Source organism: Protopterus annectens, chromosome 11.part0 (assembly GCF_019279795.1).
Source record: "Protopterus annectens isolate FY-2018-M chromosome 11.part0, PAN1.0, whole genome shotgun sequence".
Taxonomy (NCBI): Eukaryota; Metazoa; Chordata; order Ceratodontiformes; family Protopteridae; genus Protopterus; species Protopterus annectens.
The window spans coordinates 236955290-236980648 of NC_056745.1; the positions used below are offsets into that span (position 1 = coordinate 236955290).

Genomic DNA, 25359 nt, shown 5'->3' on the forward strand with positions numbered 1-25359 from the left:
TGGCATGTTGTTTCCAGAATTAGTATAGATTTCCATGTACTTGGACAGTAGGATATTTCTGAAAGTTTTCTTATGAGTTAGTTTGCCCTGCTTTCCTACTTTGGTTTCTTCCTTGACTTAATGCCCAGGCATTTTTTTCTTGCAATAATTATGTCCTCCTAGGAAGGAAGTGAAGATAGGGGTTACTAGAATTTTTGGCTGTGCGTTTCTTGCTTGGTGATAGAAAAGGTTTTTCTTTACTCTGTTTGTAGTGAATAACTGCCTCTGACCCTTTACCCTTCCCTCCTATGAAGGGGATGTCATCATTCCCAAGATTAACAACATTTTGGTATACAGATGTAGTTATAAATGCAGTTAACATTTGTACCTTTTTGTCTAGAAAATGAATATGGTGCCATGATCTGTCCAGCAATATGTAACGATGTGTTATTAATATTTCTGCCCATGCCATCAGCTTATACAGTTACCATCAAACTAAAAAACAGAAAATGTGGTTCTCTGTCATATTTTGTTTTGCCTTCGCTGGGACTGTGCACCAGTGTTTGTTTCATCTGACATACGTGGCTTCCCATTGTAAGTTCAAGGAAGGTAAGTGCAGTCCTTGGAAGTGTGAACATACTAAGCTGAAAATAGCTGTATCTGAGAGACTTCCCCATTCTCTAAGGTACAGACATCATGGAGCTAGCAGATGTAAATAGTGATGATATGGGAGTGCATCCACTCTTGTCAGAGGATTTCAGAAGGGCTTGCCTTCTTGCAGAAGCACTTCTACTGTGTAACAGTGACTTATACTGTTTGCTATTTTTTCTTGGAATCACACTAACATTTTTGAAGTTATGGGACTTGCACTGTCTAGTCTCAAGGCTCTACTAGGGTACTGATTACCCATTACAATATTCATTATTCTGTGATGCTTCCCATCTTAGGTAGGGATAACCTTTTTTTCCTTTGCAGATAGGAATTTATACTGAAGGTGTATGGAGAATCATCTGCACTGTAGGGTAATGCTACTGTCCCAGGATGGACACAGAATGGAGATGGTCTATTCGAACTGTTCTGCAGGTCCAACTTCCACATAAACTTGAAGCCAGGAAGGAGGCTGTCATGTATGCAGCCATAAGGGGAGTCTCCTTTCCTTATCCTGTTACCCGCCCCCCCAAAGTAATCCTGCCAAACTCCCATTACAGGCCCTGGATCCATGCACACTTACCCCCATGCTTCTCTCTCCCCTAGCTACATGGTATATGCTGCTTGGTGGGTGCTCATTCTTGCCACTGAATGTGTACTCCATTTACAGAGAGTGGCAGTCAATGCAGAGAACTGGGCTGTCTCTTTCCTCCTAGAATTGGTTAATTTGCAGTGGCCACTCGCTTCTCTATTCCATGGCTACCTTCTCCTGTGTCTGTTTATTCACAGGTCATCAAGGCAGTTGTAGCTTTAGATTAATGAAGGGAAAGACAAGCATCAAATATATCTTTGGAAACTTATAGCCTGCTAGATCCCTCCTCCAAGCTTCTGCTCTAAGCTTTGGTCCACGAGTCTTGGGAATGTATATCTGCTTTTCTTTATCTTTCTGTATAGTAGGTTGAGCTATTTCTTTAGCTAACATGGATTGTTGCCATTGCATGCTAGTGTGTTACCACTGTTTCAGCTGGACACCTTCCTTTAATGTTTATATTCTCTAATGAGCATTGAAATGAGCTAAGATGCATCCAGTTAAAATACAATATACGTTAATAGCTTCTATTTCCTTATTTATTTCATTATAATCATTTTTGTTTTGAAAAGTAGTGGGTTTTTTTCATTTCATTCATCCCCCTGCTGCCGATTCCTAGCCCTGGCTGTCCACTACTGACCCTTTGTCACATCATCTATAACATATAGTGTATTATAAACCATTGCAGGTAGATCCCACCTCTTCAGGAAAGAAGTATTGGAACAACAATCAAAATACACATCCGTGAAAGATCATGAATAGTCAGGTTCATCATATTAAGGCCAGCAGATGTAACAACCTATGCCATTCTTCATCTGGTGGAAATTAATGCTGCAGTGAAACCCAGTACAGCAGATGCATGTGCTTCCAATGGTAGATTTGAGCTGTACATGTTGATTCACACTGTGTCAGAGTTCCAGGTCTCCTCCAGCCAAGTCCATAAGGACAGCACTGTTGAGAGTTAATCCTCCATTCTGGAAGAGGCGAGCTACCCCTTGACCATTTATACTCTCATCCATTCCAAACTACTTCCGGCTTGTTTGCATACAGTGTTAATACTGTGTCCTCCTAATTTTTGCCTGCTATCTGCAGTTAGTTTTTCCTTGAATCAGATGAAAAGTAAATGTTCCTTAACAAACAAAAAACAAAAAAGCCAGTTGGTAATTTGATTTATAACTCCCATGCAGTTTGGACATATTCCATCAGCAGGTATGATTTAACAAGAGATGTTAAGTTGTCTATCTCGCCTTCATTCTTGCTGGATGGGTTAAAGCTCGAGAGTTGGTTCCACCGGCTCGAGGCTCCCCTTATATCCCACAATGCTAGGCGAGAGTTACCTCAGATCTCGTTTGCCGCTACAGCTATCGAGGTTGGTTTTCTACCGGTTCTTGGTAAGTGACTTTTTCTTGTGTAATTTAGTCTATTAAAACCCCTTTAATTTTAATATTTTTACTTATTTCCCTTAGTTTAGAGAAATTTTATCCCCTTCTAAAAATTTTTTTTTTCCCTCAAGAACTTTAGGTTCTTCCCTTGGGCCTATTGGCCTTTTCTCTTCCCTAGGGAGTGTGTGTGTTAATTTTATTTTAAAAACCTAGTTAGTGTTTTTATTATAATTTAAACTTGACAGGGTGTAATTAGTGTGTTTGTGTGTGTGTTTGATTACACCTTTTAAAAATGTCTAAGGAAGCAAAGGTCTCGATTCAAGAAGTGTGATGCGTGCTGTCAGAAAATGTCTCTGACAGACGCTCACACCTTGTGTCTACTGTCTGGGCCCTTTGCACCTGCCGGACTCCCGTGCCCTGTGCCATGGGTTCAGCCCCAGGGTCCTGCAGGAAAGAAAAATAAATTGATATTAAGGGCTTACTCAAGCCAGAGGATTCCCTTTCTGTTTCTACTGGGAAGCCCTCTAAGGCATCTAGGTCTTCGGCTCCGACAACTGAGCCGAGACCTAAGGTTTCTAAACCTCTGCCTACATCGGCTGCTGGAGCCGATGAGTCTCAGTCCACAGTTTCTGTGGTTCCTCGGAGCCGAGGTATTAGATTCCGTGTCGGCTCCGACCAGACCTTCGGAGCCGACAACTAGGAAGAGGTCCAGGTCACCATCTCTTGGCTCCGTTCATTCAGGATCTCCCCTGCTGTCTGAACGGAGCCAAAGATCTCACTCCTCTAGGTCATCGAGGCTGTCGGATCATGACCTTCAGAGGGTAGTGAGTCGACTTCTTAAGTCCGAGGCACTGGCCCAGATGCTTCAGAGCCCGACTCATCAGTCGATGCCTACCCGTCCATCAATATATTCCTCCTTGACTCTCTTGAGCTCGGAGCCGAACCGAGACTGTGATAGCGTCGGAGCCGATACAATTGTCTTCGGCTCGGCTCCGATTTCTTCCTTGGAAGAATCTCGGACTTCCGGTGAGTGGCATCGGACCCTTGTCCGACCCCTCTCCTCTCGGTGCGCTGGTGAGTTCGGCTCCGACATCGACCTCGAGCCATCACTGTCGGTGCCGAGGGGTTCTTAGCTTCTCGCGGGGACCTCTGGCTCTGCCTGACAGGGGTGCATTCGAGGTCATGCGGAGAGTGTTAGAGCCTGGCTCTACTCCACAGTCGGCCCTCCCTCTACAGTGCCTCAGGTTAAGTCGACTCACTCCCTCATCCCGGACCGCAGAGAGCCAGCTCCTCAGGAACCCCTGTGGGATTTCATCCTCTTCCGAGGCCTCTCCTGATTTGGCAGAAGAGCCCCTCGGAAGAGGAAGTGTAAGAGGAAACACATTGACTCACCTGAGTCCATCACGTCAGACACAGATTTGGATGATTCTGAGGGTTCCCCGTTCCCCTTCTGAAGATGTCTCATTTGCAGACATTCTGGAGATCCTGAAACAGAGGGAAATTGGCCAGCCCTCAACCCTTGAGGACGAATCTGTGTATCTTGAGGCGTTTGGCTCTCGCCCTTCCACCTCCTGGGTGTCCCCTTTGACCCCCTCATGCAGGTGGTTGCTAAGAAGGCATGGACAGCTCCTGATTCAGTGGACCCCACTCCCAGGAGACCCTCCAAGTTCATAACGGCACCAGCAGACAAACAGTTCTTAACAAAAGGAGTTTCTGTGGATGCTATGGTGGTAGCTGCTGCCACTAAGAAGGAGCTAGCTGATCCTTCAGTACCTGTCCATCCACCTAACAAGGAATCTACGTCCATGGACAGGTAGAAGCGGATGTTCTCGTCAGCGACATTTACCATGCATTCGCTGAACTACCTGTGCCATTTTACTCGTCTTCAAAGGGACTTGATCAAGGAAGCGAGTGAAATGTTAAGGACCCTACAGCTGCGGGTTTCCAAGATAAGATGAACACGCAGCTGGCTACCCTTAACTCTATAACCAACTCCTCCATGCGCCTTCTGGCTGATGGAGCGAGCAGAGCCGCAGGGACAGGTGTGGCCTTACGTAGGCATGCCTGGATGCGGCTATGCAATTTGGACCCTTCAAGACGTCTTTCACTAACTCCCGCTTGATGGATCATCCTCTTTGGTCCTCAAGTGAAAGAAACCTTGACTAGGTGCGAAACTGATGGCAAGACCCTTAGTCCGTTTTCTACTCCTTCTAGGCCTTACCCCAAAGGCCAGAAAGGTGGAAAGATGTGGTTCCGTAAACAATCTCAAGGGACTTCGCCTGAGTCGTTCCCCACCAGAGGCAGAGGCGGGAATAACAATGGTAGACGCCCTAGGGGCAGGGGGTCCAGAACCAGGGCAATCGGGAAGCCTTCCTGACAAGCCCTTTCAGCATCCCTGAGGTGTTGCCCGACTGCCCATCTTCGGAGGCAGTCGGGAAGATTGTCACTGTACCCAGAAGCCTGGCTATCCCTGACTCAAGACAAATGGGTACAGTCCATCATTTCAGGCTATTCTATCCCCTTTCTTCGCATTCCAAATCAGTCAAAAATCCCTTCCAGATGTTCCACCGCTCAAAGGGATCTAGCGATTTTGGAGATTTCAAAACTGCTTGCAAAAGAGCAATTCAGCCAGTTCCAGCAGACCAGCAAGGATCCGAATCTACTCAAGGTTCTTTTTAGTTCCAAAGAAAACAGGGGACTGGAGACCAATTTTGGATCTCAGTATCTTGAACAGATCAGTCAAGAAAACAAGATTTCGGATGGTCACGCTGCAATCCATCCTTCCCCTTTGGGCAAAGGAAACTGGATGTGCTCTATAGACCTTCAGGATCTATCACATAAAATGAACAGACGCTCCAGAAGATTCCTCCGCTTCAGGCTGGGAACCAGTCATTTTCAGTTCAGGGCCCTGCCCTTTGGTCTCACCACTGCCCCGGTGTATACCAAATGCATGGCAGTGGTAGCTTCTCACCTGAGACGACAAGGATTCCAGGTGTTTCCATATTTGGACGACTGGCTCCTCACAGCTCCCACCAAGCATCTCCTTCTGATGGCCAGGGATTACACTTTTCGCATTTGTCAAAAGCTGGGTATTTCAATAAATTAAAGTCTGTTTTGTCGCCTTGTCGTACTATTACCTACATAGGCAAATCTAGATACAGTAAACATGTCAAGTAGACTAACACATCAGAGAATAACAGACATTCACAAACTGGTATCACTCCTTTTCAACAACAACAGAATCAAAGCCAGGTTAGTTCTGAAAGTGTTGGGAATTATGGCAGCGGCCATACCTCTGCTTTCATTAGCCAGATTCCACATGCGGATCCTTCAATGGATGCTCTTTACTCAATGGTCATACCAGCAACTTCCAATGTCTCACACCATTATGATCACGCAAGCGTGCAAAAATCATCTCATGTGGTGGATGTCTTCCCCTCAGCTCTTGTTGGGAAGACCCTTTGTTCCACCCCCTCCGGTTGCTACTCTGACAACGGATGCCTCCCTGATCGGGTGGGGGGGGGCATTATCAGGGCAGGACGGTCCAGGGCACATGGCAACCAAATGAATGCCACTTGCACATAAATGTTCTGGAGATGAGAGCAGTGTTTTAGCGTTGCAAGCCCTTCAAGACTCTCTTCCCTTGGGAACGATTGCAATCCAAACAGACAATATGTCTGTAGTGTGGTACATCAACAAACAAGGCGGAACCAGGTCATACCCCCTGTGTCGAGAAGCACTCAGACTGTGGCAATGGGCGATTTCTTCTCAGCGGTTTCTGATAGCAACGCATCCCGGAAAGTCCAATCAAATTGCGGACAAGTTGAGCAGAGCTATCCTCATGCCTCACGAGTGGTCTCTGAAAGACTCTGTAGTGAGAGAAATGTTTCTCAAGTGGGGTCAGCCTTGCTGCGATCTTTTGCTACTCCCCAAAACAGCAAGTGCAGAGAATATTTCACTCTATTCCCTTTACCAGGCCAACCCAGCAGAGACGCTCTAGTCCAAGTTTGGCCCGGGACTTCTGTATGCATTTCCTCCTTCCCACTAATCTCTCAAGTGATACAGAAAGCTATCGCTCAGAAGGCCTCATTGATCCTCATTGCTCCTTACTGGCCTCGACAAGTGTGGTTCCCCTTTCTACAGCGTTTTGAGCGACCGTGGAATCTGGACCTAGTTCCAGATCTTTTGATCCATCAGTCGGGTCAGTTTCATCGCTCCCTCCCCTCTCTGAACCTCACTGCTTGGTTCCTCCAGTTCCAACCTTAGCCAGGCTTCCTCAATTATCTCACTCTGTTCGAGATATTTTGATAGCTTCCCATAAATCTTCCACTCGGAAGATTTATTTGAGTAAGTGGAAACGCTTCACATATTGGGCTCAAGGAAAGGACATAGATCCTTTCACTGCTTCCATCCAATTAGTCCTTGATTTTCTAGCTGAACTCTTCCATGCAGGTTCATCTCGCTCTACACTTAAAGTTCAATTGGCAGCTATTTCTAACTTTCATGTGGGTATTTCTGAATCTGCCTTAATGTCCCACAAGCTTTGCAAAGCCTTTTTGAAAGGAGTTTTTCTTCTCAGACCTCCTATAAGAAATCCTCCTTCTCCTTGGGACCTAAATTTAGTTCTTGCTTCTTTGATTCTTCCCCTTTCGAACCTGCAGTCTCCTGTTCTTTAAAATTATTATCATGGAAGACTCTTTTTCTGGTAGCTATTACATCAGCTAGAAGAGTTTCAGAGCTTCAAGCACTCAGCTTTCGTCCTCCTTATCTTTTGTTTCATAAGGACAGAGTATCCTTACGAACTAACCCGTCCTTTTTGCCTAAGGTGGTCTCGACGTCAAATCTAAATCAAAGCATTGATCTACCTGTCTTTTTTCCAGAATACTCCAATAGGTCTGAACAAAAATTACACTGCCTAGATGTTCACCGTCAATTGAGGTACTACTTGGATAGAACTAAACAATTCAGAAAATCTGATCAGCTGTTTGTCTCCTATGCGGAAAGCAGAAAGGGACTTTCAGTTTCAAAGGTATCATTATCCAGATGGCTAACATCTTTGATTTCCCTTGTATATGAAATTAGACATCAAAAGCTGCCTAATAAACCTAAGGCCCATTCCACCAGAGCTTTGGCTACTTCTTTAGCCTTCCAAGACAGACTGCCTATTGACACCATTTGTGCAGCGGCTACTTGGGCTACTCCTCACACTTTCATTTCTCATTATAAGTTGGATTTAGCTTCTAGGCATAGAGCTAACTTTGGTTCCACTGTTCTCAGGAGTCTGTTCCGTTAGGCCACCCGGGACAAGGTGCTAGGGACGCGGTCCCATCCAGCAAGAATGAAGGCGAGATAGACAACTTAACATATAGAAGTTATGTTCTTACCATAATGTTCCATGTTAGTTGTCTTCTTCTCGCCTTCTTCGTACCACCCTCCTTCCCCCTGGCCTGGACAGACCTAGAGGAGTTGTGATTGTGACCTCTCTTTCTACCACCTCTTTCTTAAGACATATGCTGTTGTGCATATTTCCTGGTTCAGGATGTAGGTCACCCTTCTTTCTTCCTGTTGTTAGAGGTGGACTCTGTTTACAGTTATACTGTTACTATTATAAGCTGGGGTTAGCTTACAAACGAGATCTGAGGTAACTCTCGCCTAGCATTGTGGGATATAAGGGGAGCCTCCAGCCGGTGGAACCAACTCTCGAGCTTTTAGAGTGGCCGTGGGGTGGCTCGAACCCATCCAGCAAGAAGAAGGCGAGAAGAAGACAACTAACATGGAACGTTATGGTAAGAACATAACTTCTATTTTGCAGTGCATTCAAATTATAATCTGATATAAAGAATCTGTTAAGCCATCAAAGTCTAGGATTTGGTCACTTTTTTTAGCCACAAGTTTGATTTTGGTGTTATTTCACTTCCTGCAATGGAAAAAATATTTAAATAGCTTTGTGACAGATTTAAAGTGCTGCAGATCTGTCTGCTTCTACAAAAAAGATTACAAAAAGCCTTCCTCTGTAGCATAGACAGATGAATCCCTGACCGTGACCAAGGTGACTCAAGGTCAATATGTGTCTTAGACACTAGAAAAGGTAAGCAGATGCCATCTCATCCATCATGTGTGGGGGTGGGGTGATTTCCGGTGAGCTGATTGCTGCCATGCACATAGAAACTTGCACAATATCAATGTCTAGAGACCGAGGAACATGGGTTTAGCAGTCTCAGGTCAGGGATAGTGTTGTGCTCATAATGGCTATCATTGGTGGGATTAGGATCACAGCAATAACTCATTGCTGGGATGATGGTGAGGGCATGTGCTTCCTCAATGTATGACTGAATGACATTCCCGTCGACTGCTGTCCTCTTCTTTGGAAACTACTCAGGATGGAGGAATGAATGGGCTACAACTGACCAGTTAGGCTTGATGACTGACAGACATGAGGTGAGAAAAAAAAAAAAGGCACCAGAAAGTTGTTTTTGTACTGTAGCTATCAGACAGTTTGTTGTTGAACTGGGCTACTCGTTGAATATAATTAATTGTGTACTATGAAAACAAGACATTTATTTTATAAAAATTGCTGTTGTAAAAGACAGTTAAATTCAACATTTCTCTAGTTTATTTTTCCATTTGTAACCTGAAAACTAGCGTTCACATTTATTTTTTATAAGCTGAGTGATTTTCCCTGGTAATTGACCCCAGGCTGTGTGTGAAGGATTTTCCCCAAGTGTTTTGTATTTCACTGTTTCCATTTATAAGCACCATTATCTTGTTTATAAAGCAATAATTGTGTGACAGTGGAGCTCTGTCTGGCACACAATGCAAGCTCTGGGAAATATGAGCTCTCTTAGTATTGATGTAGCTAAAACTGTAGGCATAAAAGTGCAAGTTACCAACTATTGCACATATCAGTAGCTGCAGCACATGCACAGTTTATAGGGTGAATGGTCTGGCACATGAAGTTATTCTCAAATACTTTGGCTGCAGATAAACAGTCTTGTCAGGGGTAAAAAAAATAGAACTTGTGTAATTAGTTTATATGTTGTCTTTTGAAAGCAGAGGAATAGTGTCATGTTTCAGACATAAACTTAGGAGAGTCGGTAAAAGGCATTCTTAGAGAATTCTGTCTCTAGAAAAACTTGCGTAAGATTTTGTAAATAAAGTTTTGGTCTCCTTGTGGTGACCAGGATTTCACCTAGACTAATTAGATCATACTGATCAAACAGATGATTACAATTTTGCAACCTTGTATGTCTGGGGTTATCATTACTGACCGTAACACAAGGTTGAATGTTTGTAGAAAAGATTTACCAAAGTATTGTCAATTTTGACATTATTGATGAACACATATTTACATTCGCATGCAGGTTTACAGAGGAAGGTATATTTATACTTATGCATATGTAGTGTATGTGTGTATAAAATAACATGTGCGTTAATTTATTTTGTGCTCTTGCCATGTGATTATGCAATTTTTTCATTGTTTGTATATGTGTAGGTGAAACAGAGTATTTATTAAATCAAAAATGCTTTTAGGTAGGTTGATGACGACATGATCATTCCTTGTCAGCATATGATGGCAAATATGTAATGTTGCTTTACTTTATCCAGTGACTTGAAATTCTTACAATCTGTGGCCTGTTTTTTGCATCAGTTTCCAGAATGTAGTATGGCATTGTTCCATTTGTGAACATTTACTTTTTGTATGCCAGTACCTATACTTTTTATCTTAGTTGCTGGTCGGTTTGTTGGGCTTGAGCCTTAATTTTGTTTGGCTGGCTTTACTGGGCTTTGCTCCTTAGTAACTGTGGTAATATACACACAACTGATAATGTGCTTGCTGCCAACTTGCACTAGCCAAACCTACAACACAAAATTGAATCTAAAGCTCATAATACAGTAAATGTTCTTGCTAAACTAAATAAGGATCCCTGGATCCTGATCAAATCAACTAAAGACGGAAATGAGGCAAAAAAAAATATAGCCACCCAGGTGAAAGATAACCACAAAACTTTCTTTAATTATGTTAAAAATGTCAGAAACAGTACCCAACACTGTGTGGAGCTAATACTAAATCATATCACTCATTCAGACCCAGAAGACATAGCCAATTTACTAGTAGACAAATTTAGGTAAAAAAATCATGGCATTCTCCCTACCAGTATTCTCAGTTCACATACACACCCCACTCAGATCATGCAGGGACATGTTTTAAAGGTGCTAAAGCCAATAACACTAAGTCTGTGGGCCCAGATAACATACCTGGCCCTCTAATGGTCAGCCTGAAACATGACTTGTCTGATCCCCTACAGAAGCTATTCAGTGTGAGCCTCAAACAGGCTTCATGCTGGTTCAATGGAGGACAGCAACAGTCATTCCTTTCCACAAATGTGAAACTACAATGGTAGTTATGCACCCATAAGTCTGATCAATCTCATCTGCAAGATTATAGACAGGATCATTATGGAATTAAAATACAAGGATGTACGTAACCTACAGATTCTTGGCCCAACCCTGTTCAGGCTCATCAAGCACAGATCCTGCTTACTTAACCTGGTTGAGTTATGCAAAAGAATAACTGAAGCAATAGCTGAAAGCAAAACAGTGCATGTGGCTCATCTAGACCTTGCAAATGTTCACCACCATGCCATACTTGGTTATCATAGATAAACTCTCCCAGCTAAATGTCAATCCTTATGTAATTTGTTGGATAGCAAATTGGAAACTAGAACTCAGGAAGTTAGGGTAGGCACTTATACCTCCCCTAAAAAAACTATCACTAGCCTCTCCTCTTTTGCATTTACTTCTTGGAGGTCAGGACACCAAGATCCTGCAAGGGGACCTGTTCCAGATGCTGGCGTCAGAAACGATGGACTAAACCTAAATGTCAAGAAGTGTATAATTGTATCTTTTGGCAAGCATGACGGCATTTGTAATTATCACATTGACAACACACACCCCTGAAAATTGATCCAGTAGTTGGGGATCAGGGAACCTGTATAGACAATGAGGTATTCTTTGATCATTACATATCCACTGCTGCACAGCTTATATATAAAGATATTGTGTACAGATCCAGGGATGCAACTTTTCCATTTTACTTAACACTTATTAAACAGATTATTGAGCATAATGTCCCTTTTGGTATGTGCCTGTCACATGGAAGGACTACAATGCTTTACAATGCTTTCTCACTAAAATGTCAAGGGCCTAAAGCATAAAGATAAGTGAACACAGAACTATTCAGAGTGTTTCTGTGGTCAGATTATGAGTCATAACATTTAGTACTCAGGATAGCTTGATGGATGAACCTGAACCTAAGAGGTCTACTTTTCTCACATTCCTCCCTCCCTCATCCAGTGGAGGAAGGTCACCTTGTCATCAAGTGTAGATAAGACTTCCACAAGTCCTCCATTTCTAGGCAGGCACAAAGGGACTTCCCACTTCTTCAGTGTGCATGCACAGTTTTATATGTTGTGGAATTTCACTACATGTTTTAGAGGATAATGCCCTTTGGGAGGACATTTTGAAATCTCTGTAAAAAGTCTCAGCTGACATTTGTTATATTCTGCTTGTGTTCCCCTAAGAGCTTGGGGGCCCTGCTGCACAGTGCTCATCTACTCTTTGCTCATTGTCTAATGCATAGGATGAGCATGGGCCAGCTTCTCCTGGAGCTGAGGTGCTATCTGCTCCCCACTCAAGTCTCTCCTTTTTAAGAGGATTTGAAGGGTACTGAGGTCCTTGTTTCTGAGACAGACAAGAATAAAGATTCTCTCTTTCCTATAAACTTCCATCTTCATGGCAGTTTCTTTGTCGGAGAGCTGAGGTTCATGAGGTGGTCTTTGGGATGGCCTTTAACTCCTCTGTCTCCTTTCCAAATGCTGCTTGTACCAGGATTTTGACAAGGTGAATGAAGGACCTTGGGTTCTTTCTGTGAAAGCACTTCTGAATAATGCAATTCATAAAGCCTGGAAGCATCTCTATGTAGCTGCTCTCTCACAGATAGGTGGATTTCATCTAAGCACTCTTGAGTGCATATCTCATCCCAATGGAGCATCTGAGGGCACATTTCTCTCTGATTAATTTGGTCCAGACATAATACATGCCTATTGCTTTAAATGCTGTGGTACCCCTAGCCTGTGACAAAGTTCAGAATGTAGACCATGTGGTCTGCTGTCCTGCACCTTTCCACAATTTAAAGTAAATGCAAAATGCAGATGACACTGCCCCCATGCACTGCATGTCCATTTCATTATTTTAGGCCATCAGAGATGCTAAATGTTATGATATCACAAGTAATCAAAATAAATTGTTTCATCTTTCATTTCTTACATGGTACAGCTGCTGCCACCAGGCAGCCTTTCTTAAGCACAGTTTATCTAAGAAGTGGAATTTGTGGCTCCAAACATTTCATGTATTTTTATATAGATATCAAGTTGACTTTATTGCTATTATTAAAACCAAACATAACATACACACACTTCATTACATTTGAATGTTACAGATACTGTCATGAATTAAATCCAGTTACCTTTATTTTTTATGGAAATGCGTTATGTTGGTATTTCTTACATAATATGGTACGTGTTATTTTAGAGCATCATTTCCAAATTTTCATTGGACAGATTTTCAGCTTATGTTGTTGTTTTTCTTTCGGCTTTTCCCAGTTAGGGGTCGCCACAGCGGTACTCCGGTCCGCTAATGATTGGCAGTCAATTGTTTTAATAGTGCCAAGGTGCCAGCTCGACGCCCAACCTACAGCAAAAGCATGCTCATTCACATATGTCTTTCGAATGCCACTCGACCACGGGGAGGACATGCAGACTACACACGCTGCTCCAGCCAAGAATCGAACAGGAGAACCTCTTGCTGTGAGGTGACAACGCTACTGCTGCACCACCGTGGCTCTGTTTTTTATTATCTCCATTTGAGCCTATGTCACATCTCGAAGATATTTTGTTTTACTGAAAATCCTCAAATAAAAATACATACACACACCCAACAACCCCCTAAAACCTACTAAAATAATAATAACACACAAAACTATGTACATCTTAACATATTGAAATTTTACCCCCTTAATAGGAACATAATTTCCAAAATGACAGCCACACACACAGACTTGAGCTAAACAGAACGCTTATCGATGCTAAGAAGTATGGGAGAGCCTGTGATTCTGTAAAGTGCTGTCTGGATTTGCCTCATCTTTATGGCTGTCCCAGCTGAGAAACACTTGAATGCTTTCATAAAACATTTTCTCTAATCCATTTCTCTTTATCAGATTGTCTTCTAGCGACATGAGAAACGGATACAGGACTGTTTACTAGAAAAAAAGACCAGATATTCAATATTCTTTTTCATTTACTTGCTCTCTCCCAAAACTTGTTACTATATAAAGCTAACACGGTCATTACCCTATACAAGAATGAGAGAAAGCACACTAAATTGTCTTCTGTCAGGGTCTTTTAACCAGATTCCCCCCTTTTTTGTTACATTACAGTACCTACATTTCTTAAAACTAAACAAAGAGAAAGAGAGAAGGGAGAAAGAAACAAAAAAAATAAACAGAATCACCTATTTACAGTAGTAACCCCGTTATACTTAAAATACTTTAACTTTATAACTTGCAGAGATCATGCACTACTTAAGTAATACTGTTAACAAAAAGTTGTTTTACTTAACTTAACTCTCTCCTGAATATTTTTCTGAACATTAATGACATGAACTAGGGCATATACTTTAGAGTCCAATACAAGTTTAACAAAGTCCAAAAGAGTCTAATATTTCCAGAATTTCTTGCTCTGTCCTCTTTCACAAATATAATTATTACTTTGTAATCCTACATTTGTCAGTTTCCAAGTTACTGATTTTAGTCTCCAAAATTTAATGACATGCTGTATAGCATATGCTTTAGAGTCCTCTACAAGTTTAACAAAGTCCAATATTTTCAGATTATTTTGTTGTATTTCTGTTCATCTCCCTCTCCCAAACCCTGTCTTTGCTTCATCTCCAGTGCAGTCTCTATTCTTCTAGTCAATGTCTGTGCTTTTTTCTCTCTATCAATTATTTTCCATTGAAACACTGGTAAAGGTTTCACTGGCACAGTTTCTCTGTGGTCTTTATTACCAAAAGAAGAAGCAGAATCTCCTTCTCTTTCACAGTTCAATATTTTGAGGATAGCTGGGTACAGCAGTTTGAATCTCACACCTGCTTCTTGGCATGCCCTATATAATGGAATACATTTATTCCTCTTCTGCCTGGTGTGCAATGAGTAGTTATTCTTCACAAACACTCTATCTCCCACTTTTAGTACTTTGTCCTTCTGCCACACGTGTGTCAGAGTCATCTCCTTCTGCTGGTAAGATTGGATTTTTACTAGATCTAGGTTGTTTTGTCATAGCCATGTTTGGAGCATACATGATGAACCCTTTCAATTAACATTTCTTGTGGAATACCAGTCCAGTTGCTTATTTGTACTTTCATAAAATTAATACAGTCTGTTCCTTCCAGCTTCTCTGGTACAGTAGAAAATCTAAGGTTTTCACTATGTGCTCTGTCCTCTAATTCTGTTATTTTTTGAAGCATCCCTTCATGTGCAGTATCATATTCATTCAGCCTGTTTTTAATTTTTCTTTCTGAAAGCATCCAAGTTACAAGGGGGGGGGGGGGTGAGACAATACAAGAACAGCTGGCAATTAGTGAAAGTTGGAACACAGGCTGTAACGTGCATCTTAGCATGGATAACCTAAATTTTAAGTTAATTCATTTCTGTTGGTGTAGCTGTCAATTTGGGAAAATTGTTCCTATCAAGAGGGTTAAACTTCATGATCTGAAGATGTATACATTTTGTGTGTTTGTTTTTAAGTTTATAGGTTATAGTTGTTTTTTTTTTTTTTTTGTTTTTTTTTTGAGGGTTTTGCACTTCTGTAAGCTTATCTGAATATCTATTCATAGTTTCTTCCATTCTTTTCCAGCTTTATATTGCTTGTGTTGATGTACCTCATCAGTGTTTCCTTTATTTTAGCCAGGTCTGTGTGCAGCTGCTTTATACTTCCCTCTAGGTTACTGCAAGTCATGTCTGGAACTTGCACTGCTTCTTCTTGAACAACTGCACTACTTTTCCCAGTCTGTGTTTTTCCTCAACTATTGTAGCTGATTTTCCTCAAGGTCCTTTATATTTCTTTTTTCCTGCCATCTAGGCAGTGCACTTACTAGTCAATTACTAAAATTTACCCAGAAAATCTAGGTCCACTGGCTTTCTGTGCTACATTTTTGGTTTTCAGATGGGAGAGCCAGAATTAAGCCATTACTCAATGTGCAGCCATCTTGGAAGTCTGACATAGATTATTTCTCATATCCCAAGATGGACATGGATTATTTCTCACATCTCGTTGCTTGCATGCCCTCATATTACCAAGCCTTTGCTTTCCCTATGCTCACCATATGTTCCTTCATGCAGTCTTCACCTTTTTCCTTATATCATTTTGTTATGAACAGTAGTACTTTTTGTTGTATTATGTGACTGCAGTGCTGTCTAAACCTTGCTCCTTAATGCCCACTATCAGTAAAATGGAGAATTGTGCTTGTAGCTATGCCCTAAGATAAATATTGCTGTGTATGCACAATCGACTATCTCCATCATTTCCTGTTTTCTGTCTGCTATTAACCTTGTGCGTACACCTCAAGCAAATCTTAAATCAGTTTTTCTCTGAAATCACCAATTTCCAGCAACATCCTGCCATCAGCATTTGTCTGAAGCTTGGCATTCATTCTATTGAACCTGCTCTTAGTACTATTCTGTTTCATACATTTTGACATTCCACCAGTTTGTACATGCCCCTGATTTGACCCCATCAAATGAGGTTAATAAGATTCACTTTTTATTTACCCCATCCTTCTCAGTTCATCACTAACCATCTCTGCCAGTCAATAAAACACTATAAGCATGAAAAGTGTAAACTATCAAGATGTCTGCCTGATACAGCTGAGATCCCAGGGCTCACCCTACTAACTTATAAATCCAGCAGGAAAGTAGGTAGGTGCAGTCAATAAATCATAAATTTCATGAAGATAAGTAAACACCCTCTAGTTAAATCACGCAAACTACCATACCTTCTTCCTACATAAATAATGAAAACAACAGTTACTATTTCCTTCAAACAGAAACTCCTTAATTGTAATATGATTTAAGTCTTGCTTATTTCTCCTGAATGTCAACCATTTGCTATGCCTATGGACACCTACACTTTGTTTCACCGCTTTCTGGCTCTCATTCCTCATATTTTATTTGTAGTTTACTCAAATTGTCTGTACTAGTAGTTATACTACTTACACTACTGCTGATTAAATCCTATACTATTTTTTTTCCATTTTTAATTTCTCCAAGTCTTTTGTGTTTCTACTAACATGATGGGAATGGGCCCCATTCCTAAGTCAAAGTAGGATTAAAGTTCATGAAATTAGTATTGTTTCACTCTTTGATGTTAGCCAAAAGTGCTCTTTGCAGCACCTGCAATGTGCCCCATAATGATTCCTTCTGCAATTTGTACTGTGTTACATGAATTGGTGTGTGTCTCTCGGCTTTTCCCGGTTAGGGGTTGCCACAGCGGAACTCCAGTCCGTTAATGATTGGCAGTAGATTTTTACGTACTGGCTTGCCGGGCCTAACGCACAACCTTCAATGAAGTAACGCCCATTCACGCATGTCACTACACAGAAGACGCTCTAACTGAGAATCGAACGGGCAACGTCTGACCGTGAGGCGTCAACGCTACCCCAGCACCACCACTGCAGTGTTACATGAATTGGTAATGTATCTAAATACGATTGTAAATTCTTTTTTATAAGACCAGTTGCTCCTACTACTAGTCTTCTCCGATACAACCGACTTATAATAACGTACAAAATACTATATCAACCCGAAAAAACAGCGATAAATAAGATCATCAAACCATACAGCAACCTGAGGACACTATGCTCTGCTGACAGACTGCTGGTACAAACAACTAAGAGCATAAATGTGGCTGGGGACTCACTGTTCAGCAACTGAGTAGGCAAAACTTGGAATATGCTACGTGCCAAACTTACTCACCAATCCTCCTTAACCCAGTTCAAAAAAAGCCTCAAACTACACTTCCAACAGCATTGGAGTGTCCCTGCTTCAACCCCGACTAATCACCACCCGCTGTTCCTGCAACATCTCCCTAAGCATTTCAATCTTATACTCTAATAATTGTGTGAATTCTTGAAGGGACTTAGCCCATAACTCTGTGTATTATTGTCTGAAATTGAAGCCGCATGATTTTGATGTTGTTTAGTATGTTTTATCCATGTTTGTCACCCTACGGAAAACTGTATAATATACTTATCTGTAAATGCTTCTATTGTTCCTAATGTATTTATACTCTGCTTTCTGGAGCTTTTCTCCCTGGGCCTCTGCTGAAAATGGACATATATCCAGTCAGACTTTCCTGGTAAACAAATGTAAAATAAATAAATAAAATCTCTTCTCAGTAGAATCTGATCTGTCCTAACACTTGTGCTGCATTTCTTACAAAATGTCACGAGTCTCCCTATCATTTGTTTAATTTTTGATTGACTTACTCCCATAAGTAATTCTTACACTTTCACTAGAATAGATGTCAGCACTTACTCAATTTACATTTTTCTATCTCATTCTCAAAATATAAGCAATGTGTTTGTGTCAGAATAGGCATATTCTACAAACATACCTGCTGGCCACAGAGAGCTTTCTCACAAATTTCCCACTCATTTCATAATAAGTCAAAGTTTATGTCAAGACTTAATTTTCTGTACTAAATTTCATATTCTGGTAGCAGACAACCATTTTTCCTGTGCTACTCCCAGACAGCCTTTTGCAAAACAGTTCCAGTCTGCTTTTATTTGTTTATTTATTTGTATTTATTCCGTCCAAGTTAATTTTTTTCTTTACATTCCAAAATATATAACTTTAAGATCAACATTTTTGCCTTGTCTTTCATTCCATTTAGATTCTGCCCTATGTGTTGCAGCTGCTTTACCATCTCAGCTACCTTATTGTGAGTCTCATGCATTTACTGTTTGTTTGAGTCAGTGGTTCCAGCTGGTCATACAGACAGTGTGTGTCATCAGCCATGGCCACTCTTTATTGCTTCATGTATACATCAACCAAGCCAGTCAAGTCTGACAGATTAGTTCATATGGCTTCCAGATTACTCACTACCTCAACAATCTTTACTCCCAAATAAGTTTTAAGCTCTCTGCTAGTGAAATGGGCCCAAGATGACACCCCCATTTTAACTCGTGAATACCTTCACCTTCATAGTAGCCTAACTCATTCTCAAAATCCATTCTGCTTATCACTTAACAAGGGATAATAGCTTTAGTCACTGACTCACTTAAAACTTCCAATAAATGAGGTAACTTAATTTAGGTATTTAGCTGATCTAGCTTAAATGTAAACAGAGCAACCACAGTCATATATTTGAGACTGGAAAAAGAGAAAAGGAATGCTGATATGCAGAGACAGAAGTTTCAGAGTTACTGAGGCCAAAAAAAGAATCTGTAACACAAACAGATAAAGCCCTGACTGTGCACCGTATCATCTGGGCTTAATAAGTAGCATGAGAGCAAGAGGGGACAAATCAAGGAGGATGGAAGTGAACGTCTGCTACTAGCCCAGCTATACTGAGGAGAAGGAGGCAGCTCTGTCTCACCATTGGGTGACATTTAGTAGGAGCAATGCGTTTTGTCCCATGGAGCATAAATCAACATCTGTAGTGGTGCAGCCCAAGAAGTAATCTGTATGTGAAGACCTGCCCACCTTTCCAAGTTTGAGAAGCATTGCGGAATGCAGTGGGAGAAAGCCCCATGACTAGGCTGCTTCCCCAAGACCTGATAGCTGACCCACTTCAAAAGACCCAGTGCTCACTGCTGGTGGAATGAATGGGCATCCTGTGCAGGAAAAATGTGGGCCATAGTGCTCTAAACTCTTTGCAGGTTTTCTGAGGCTTGCTTCAGCAGAACAAATCATCCAGCTGGTTGCAGATAGTTGAGCCATTGTCCATTGCCCACTGGGAGGAGGGGGAGGGGTTAGAATCTGCGACATATCTGATTTTTTATTCTTCATAAGACCAGAGTCCTACTCAGTCAGGTACTGCTTATTTTAGTTAAAGAACTGTGACAAAGGTTCTTAGTTTCTTTAGTTACACAATTAATTAACTTGAGATAGTTTTTATACCTTACAATTCCATTAGAAGAGATGTCTGATAGAGTACAATTTAATGATAGTGATTGCTATGTAAACAGGCAGTGAATGTATTTTTCAGTTGTTTCCTCAAGCTGATTGATCAAGACACTGTGACAGTTACAGGTTTTTTCAGCTCTTCTTTCTCTTCCTAAATTCCATGTATTTACGAGTCATCCCTTAGAAATTTAGGTTTACCAGAAACCCTCAAACTATTGGGGATTCATAAATTCATAAGTAGTTAGTAATCTTGCACAGCAGAAAATTTGGTGGTCTAGCTCTGTTTCCCAGTTGCACCAGTGCATTGTGTAGTTATATGACTTGCTCTGAGTTACTCAGTAGACAGATGGAGATTGAGAGACACAAACCATAGACTACAGAAAGCATAACAGCTTAAAACCTTGATCCTCTTCACTAACTGTCAGACAAAAGGAGGAGGTTCAGCTAGCGGGTCTCAAACCCACATACATCACCTCATTAGTCAAGTGCATAACCATTAGACCATGGCAGTATGGGAGTGGATTAGGTATGATGAAGCTCTGAGACTTCAAGGAGAGGGAGGATACCACAGCACCAAAGTCTGTGACATGGGGAAGTAACAGTTTTTAGTTGCACCTTAATACTCCTTGGCATGCTGGATGAGGCAACTGGTGGTGGGCATGCAGTGACTTTTGCAAGAGAGATGCCTTCGTACTTACACAGTGCAGTGCTGCTGCGTCTGCATTGCTCATGCTGCCAACAGCTAGCACCTTTCTAAGAAGACTACACCAGAGTCACACAACCATAACCCTCCCCTCTAAAAAAGATGAATAGGGATTCAACTTTGCATATATCTGGGCCACAAATCAAACCTGGATCTGCTGGGCCTTAGTCAGTGCTTCATCCTTGTAGCTCAGTCCTCCTTTGTTGCAGTTAACAGAACTGATTGAAGATCTGATGTATGTGTAAAGTTGCATGTGAGATGGAAACGTTTAAAATGAAGTAATTATGATTTCCTTAAAACATATGATGCACAGAAAATGTGATGTTAAGTTCTTCAAAAGAAATTACTTTAAGCATGACAAAAACATCCTTTGGTTAAGTGTTTAGGAGCTGTGAGATGCAGAAATGCATGTAAAAATGAAAGAAGAATTTGAAGAGCTTGTAGTTGTTGGAAAAAAGTCATGAAAATAAGTCTTTTTGGGGATGATCTATTTTAAGAATGTTTCCAGAGTAAATAGTACACAGGAGAGGTTACAGAAAAGTCACAACCAGAAAGAAAGTTGGAAGTGTGGAAGCAAATCCTAAATAATAGAAGGGGGTGTTTAGACTAGTGACAGAGTCTTATTTGATATGTTTTCAAATATCTAAGGCTTTAGGTTTGAAAGGGACTGAAATTAACTTTGTTGCTGTGTTGATTGTTTACATATTCCATTCATTCTGTGAAATTAAAAAGGCAGAACATTTGTTTGCATTTGGGTACAAGACTAATGGGTTCAAATTTCATTTTCATTTAGTTGATAAAAAATAAAATAAACTTTTGCTTTGTGGTTACTTGGCTCTCTAGATGTTTGGCTTGGTGAAATGAATTCAAAAATGTGCACATATGATTATATTCTGTGGATCAAAGATTGTGTACCTGACTTAAGAAGTAAAAACATGGACTGGTTTTTGTTTGTGTCTTTCGGCTTTTCCCAGTTAGGGGTCACCACAGCAGAACTCCGGTCCACTAATGATAGGTAGTTGAATTTTACGTGCCGAGTTACCAGCCCTGACACACAACCTTCAACGAAGGTACGCCCATTCACGCATGTCTCCACGCAGAAGACGCTCTAGCTGAGAATCGAACCGGACAGCGTCTTACTGTGAGGCGACAACGCTACCGCAGCACCACCACCGCTGTATCAGGACATTATTGCATTTCAGCAGATTGCACATCATTACATTGCAAGTAGTACATGCACCAAGAGTAGCTCCATTAACTCTGAAGAGTAAAATTAAGTTCAAGAGGGAGTTGGTTCTCACTGAATGTTGATGCATGTTTTATAAGTATATTGAACATACTGAATAATACAGCAGCAGGATTGTTGTTGAGAAATTAGGCAAAATGTACATTTGTCTAGATCAGTAATAACTTTTTTTAAAGTTCTTTAAATGGAATGAACTATCCACAACAAGCAGTTCAAGAAGTAATATCTGCATTGCTGGGAGCAAAGTATTTTCTGATGCAAATCAGAGATTTAGCAAATAGGTCATAAGGAGCAATGCTCTGGGCTGCATATTTTTAATTTTTATTGGAAAATAAATATTTCAGCAATTTTAGTATTTTAGAGAAAAGTATTTCAGAGAAATGTTACACAGTTAAATGACACAATATTTTGTATATAATTGTTAGACTAAAAAAGAGATTGATGAGAGACTAAATTATTGAAAACAACATGGCAGAGTGACTTCAACCAGAATAAAGTTAAGTAGAACATTGAGGTTACAAAACTTAGATATATAGGTAATTTCTTAACCTCTAATGGATGGAAACTAGACATTAAGAAAGGAAGAGGAATAGTACAGGTACCTCCTACTATAGTTGAACAGACTTTTTTATATTTCTTGGAATGATACAGCATCTGTAGAAGTTTATTTGACATACACTGTATGTATGTTTGCTATTAAGAAAATAATGGCACATGATGCGGTGGCATATAAGTAGAGTTCTCGATAAGAAGAGAGTTCTGAAATGCAGAAGCAGCCACATTACAGCATTTTGATTCAAGCATGGCTTTTATGTTGAAGTATATTCGAGATAGAATGAAATTGTTGCAGTATTTCTCCAAGATGGCAAACCCATTACTTAAGGGTCGATGCCATTTATAGAATGTAGAAAAAGTTGTGCTCAGATAAATAGAAAGCTGCAAGCTATGCACATTGTTGTGAAAATTTCTGTGAGCATGTTTTTGTGAAATGAGTGTTAACTGAAATAGACTAAACTATTACAGGGTATATTTTAAAAGTCATGATACAAAGCATTACCAAGATTGTAGAAAATGTTAAGACAATTAAATATGACCCAGATCTGAAATGTAGTTATTTATCCTGTGTTTGCTGGGTTAGCCCCACTAGGCTAGTAGCCTATTTTCAGGGGAGACCTGAGGTCAGATTTATACCACTAGGGGAAATTTGGCTAGGGGATCAGGGAACTTCCCCTACTTGTCATTGTTGTGAGTGGGACCCATTTTTCAGGAGCACTTCCTGTTCCTGTTTTAGATACAGAGGCAAACCAGCGAAACAGGGAGGCGGTGTGAAAGAGATGAAGATAATAGAGTGGTGAGGGAAATGGAGAAATCAGATATCAAGATCAGAGAGCATTTGCAGAACTCTGAGGAGATGTTTCAAAGAAATCTCTTTGGAGATGAGTTGGCAAATGATGGATGTATAATTATAGCCCTCCAGTAAGGAGGGTTGCTGAATGATTTTCTTAAAGAAATGGTGATGTGAGTCAGAAAATTAAGGGGACATTATGGAGAAAATACAAAAGGATGATGGAAAGACAATCCTGAAGAATAGTGTTGAGACGGAAAAGAAAACATATGCAGAGAAAATTAAAAAAAGGAAGTAGATGAAAAGAAGGCTGAAGAAAATGAAAAATGTAAGTATGTGGTAAAGATTGAATGTAAAGAAGACAAAGACAATGACAATGTGGGATAATTTAATACCTCCTTTGCATGTACAAACACATGAGTTAAGAGCATTTATTCTTATTAACAAAGACATTTTGTGACTATATTTGAGACATAGTTTTCAATAGAAATTTTTCTTGGAGAATATGAAAAAAAGAAAGACTATAACCCATGGAATCTTTATTTGATAAAAGCATTTAACGGGAAACAAAAATGAAAATTCATGTACAATTATGAACAGAGATGGAAAGAGAGACTTTGAAAGGACATTTGAAAACTTTATGGCATGTCCCAGGCTCAAGCGTCTCTAATAACATAAATCCATCCTCAGGGTCTGTGCCATTGTGGACACCAAGGACTCAACCAAAGGATCGCTAACTGCTCCTACTGTGCTACCTTTCCCCTAGCACAAGAAAAGAACCACCCTACTCCCTTCTGTGGCTTCAAACAGGCAAGAAAGTATGTGCAATTAAGGCCGCTTTCTAAACTTGTACACTGATGTTTAATATTAGTAAGTGACTAGTGCACGCTCCCTGCCAGAACAGCCAGCAGCCATATCCCTCTTACTACTAAATTCTCCAGCCTTGCTCTTACCCCTGCACCTATAACTTTGCCCCCATCTAATTCAGATATCTCTCTTTTCCCTACCTTCATTTCTAAGGGCTCCCGTTGTAGCGAGCACTGTTGTAATTACATTAACTGGTCACTAAATGGCAGCTACCCCCCTTTATTAACACTACTGTATGTCTCCTTCCCAAATAGACTTTATAGAGCACTTCTCAGCCAAACCCAGATTCTTATTTCTACTATATCCAAGCCCTATTCTCCCTGAACTACTCTACTACTTCACCTAACCACTCTCTTCTAGTCCTATACTCCCACACTTACCTTCCTTTGGTGGTTACTTTCCACTCCACTGATTGTCTCCTTCTATTACCTTACCTCTTTGGCTCTCACCGCCTCCTCCCCATCTCTCTCTGTATGCCGCTCCAATTCATTCCCCCATGCTTACTTACTATTACCCCTTAAGCTGACTTTCTCTCAACCAACCTTCCAAAGCCTTCACATTATCTATTTTGTAGTCTCCTCCCCCCTCACCTCCATATTGCCGGTACTGAATGAAACAAATTGCCGCCCCCATTACCTCATAGTTCCTGCCTTTCTGGTCAATACCTGCATGCACCTACCCCACCCCTTAACTTCCTGCTACCAAACAATTATTAGCAACTAGTCCCCGGGGTCGCCATCTTTAAATCCCCAGTCCTGCTCCCGGCTGTTGCATGTCCCAGGCGCAAGCGTCTCTAGTAAGTGTTGCAACTTCTTTTTGGATGTGATTCAGCTGTTCTTTGAATGTGGTTCTAATCTCTGCCTAGCTGTAATGCATTATTAACTATGTGCCTTTACTACCTACTTGGAGTTTAGTGTTTATGCCAAGCCATTTGTTTTCTTGAGTACGGTAATTTACCAGGGTTAGTTGTTTGTATAATACTTGTTTTTGTGTAGTTACATGCTTACTAATAATAGCATGATTGTAAATATGTTATAATATCTACTGCTGGTAGCTGTTGGTTTGTTCATGAGTTTCCTCATGCAGGAGCGCCTAACTAATCAGTGTCTCTCACTCTCTGTTTCCCGGTACACTACTAGCACCCACTGTAATTACTCATACCTGTTTGTTTGCATTCTACGCCTCAGACAACATGTGGCAGTAATTGCTAATACTACTAATCTGAAGAAAGGAATTTATTAAATAAATGTATTTTACCTACACTTGCTTGCTAGCATTAATGCTACATTAGATGCTACATTCGGCCCGTTTTGCACTAAACAGGATTAGCATACTGTATATACTATCGAGCGGAATATTTC

General features: G+C 40.8%; 1 protein-coding gene across 2 annotated transcripts in view; it reads left to right on the forward strand.

Moving 5' to 3' along the window:
* The window catches only part of ITPR2 (inositol 1,4,5-trisphosphate receptor type 2), a 2416542-nt gene that overhangs the window by 1074291 nt on the left and 1316892 nt on the right, over window positions 1-25359 (forward strand). The gene's annotated exons all lie outside the window — the stretch shown is intronic.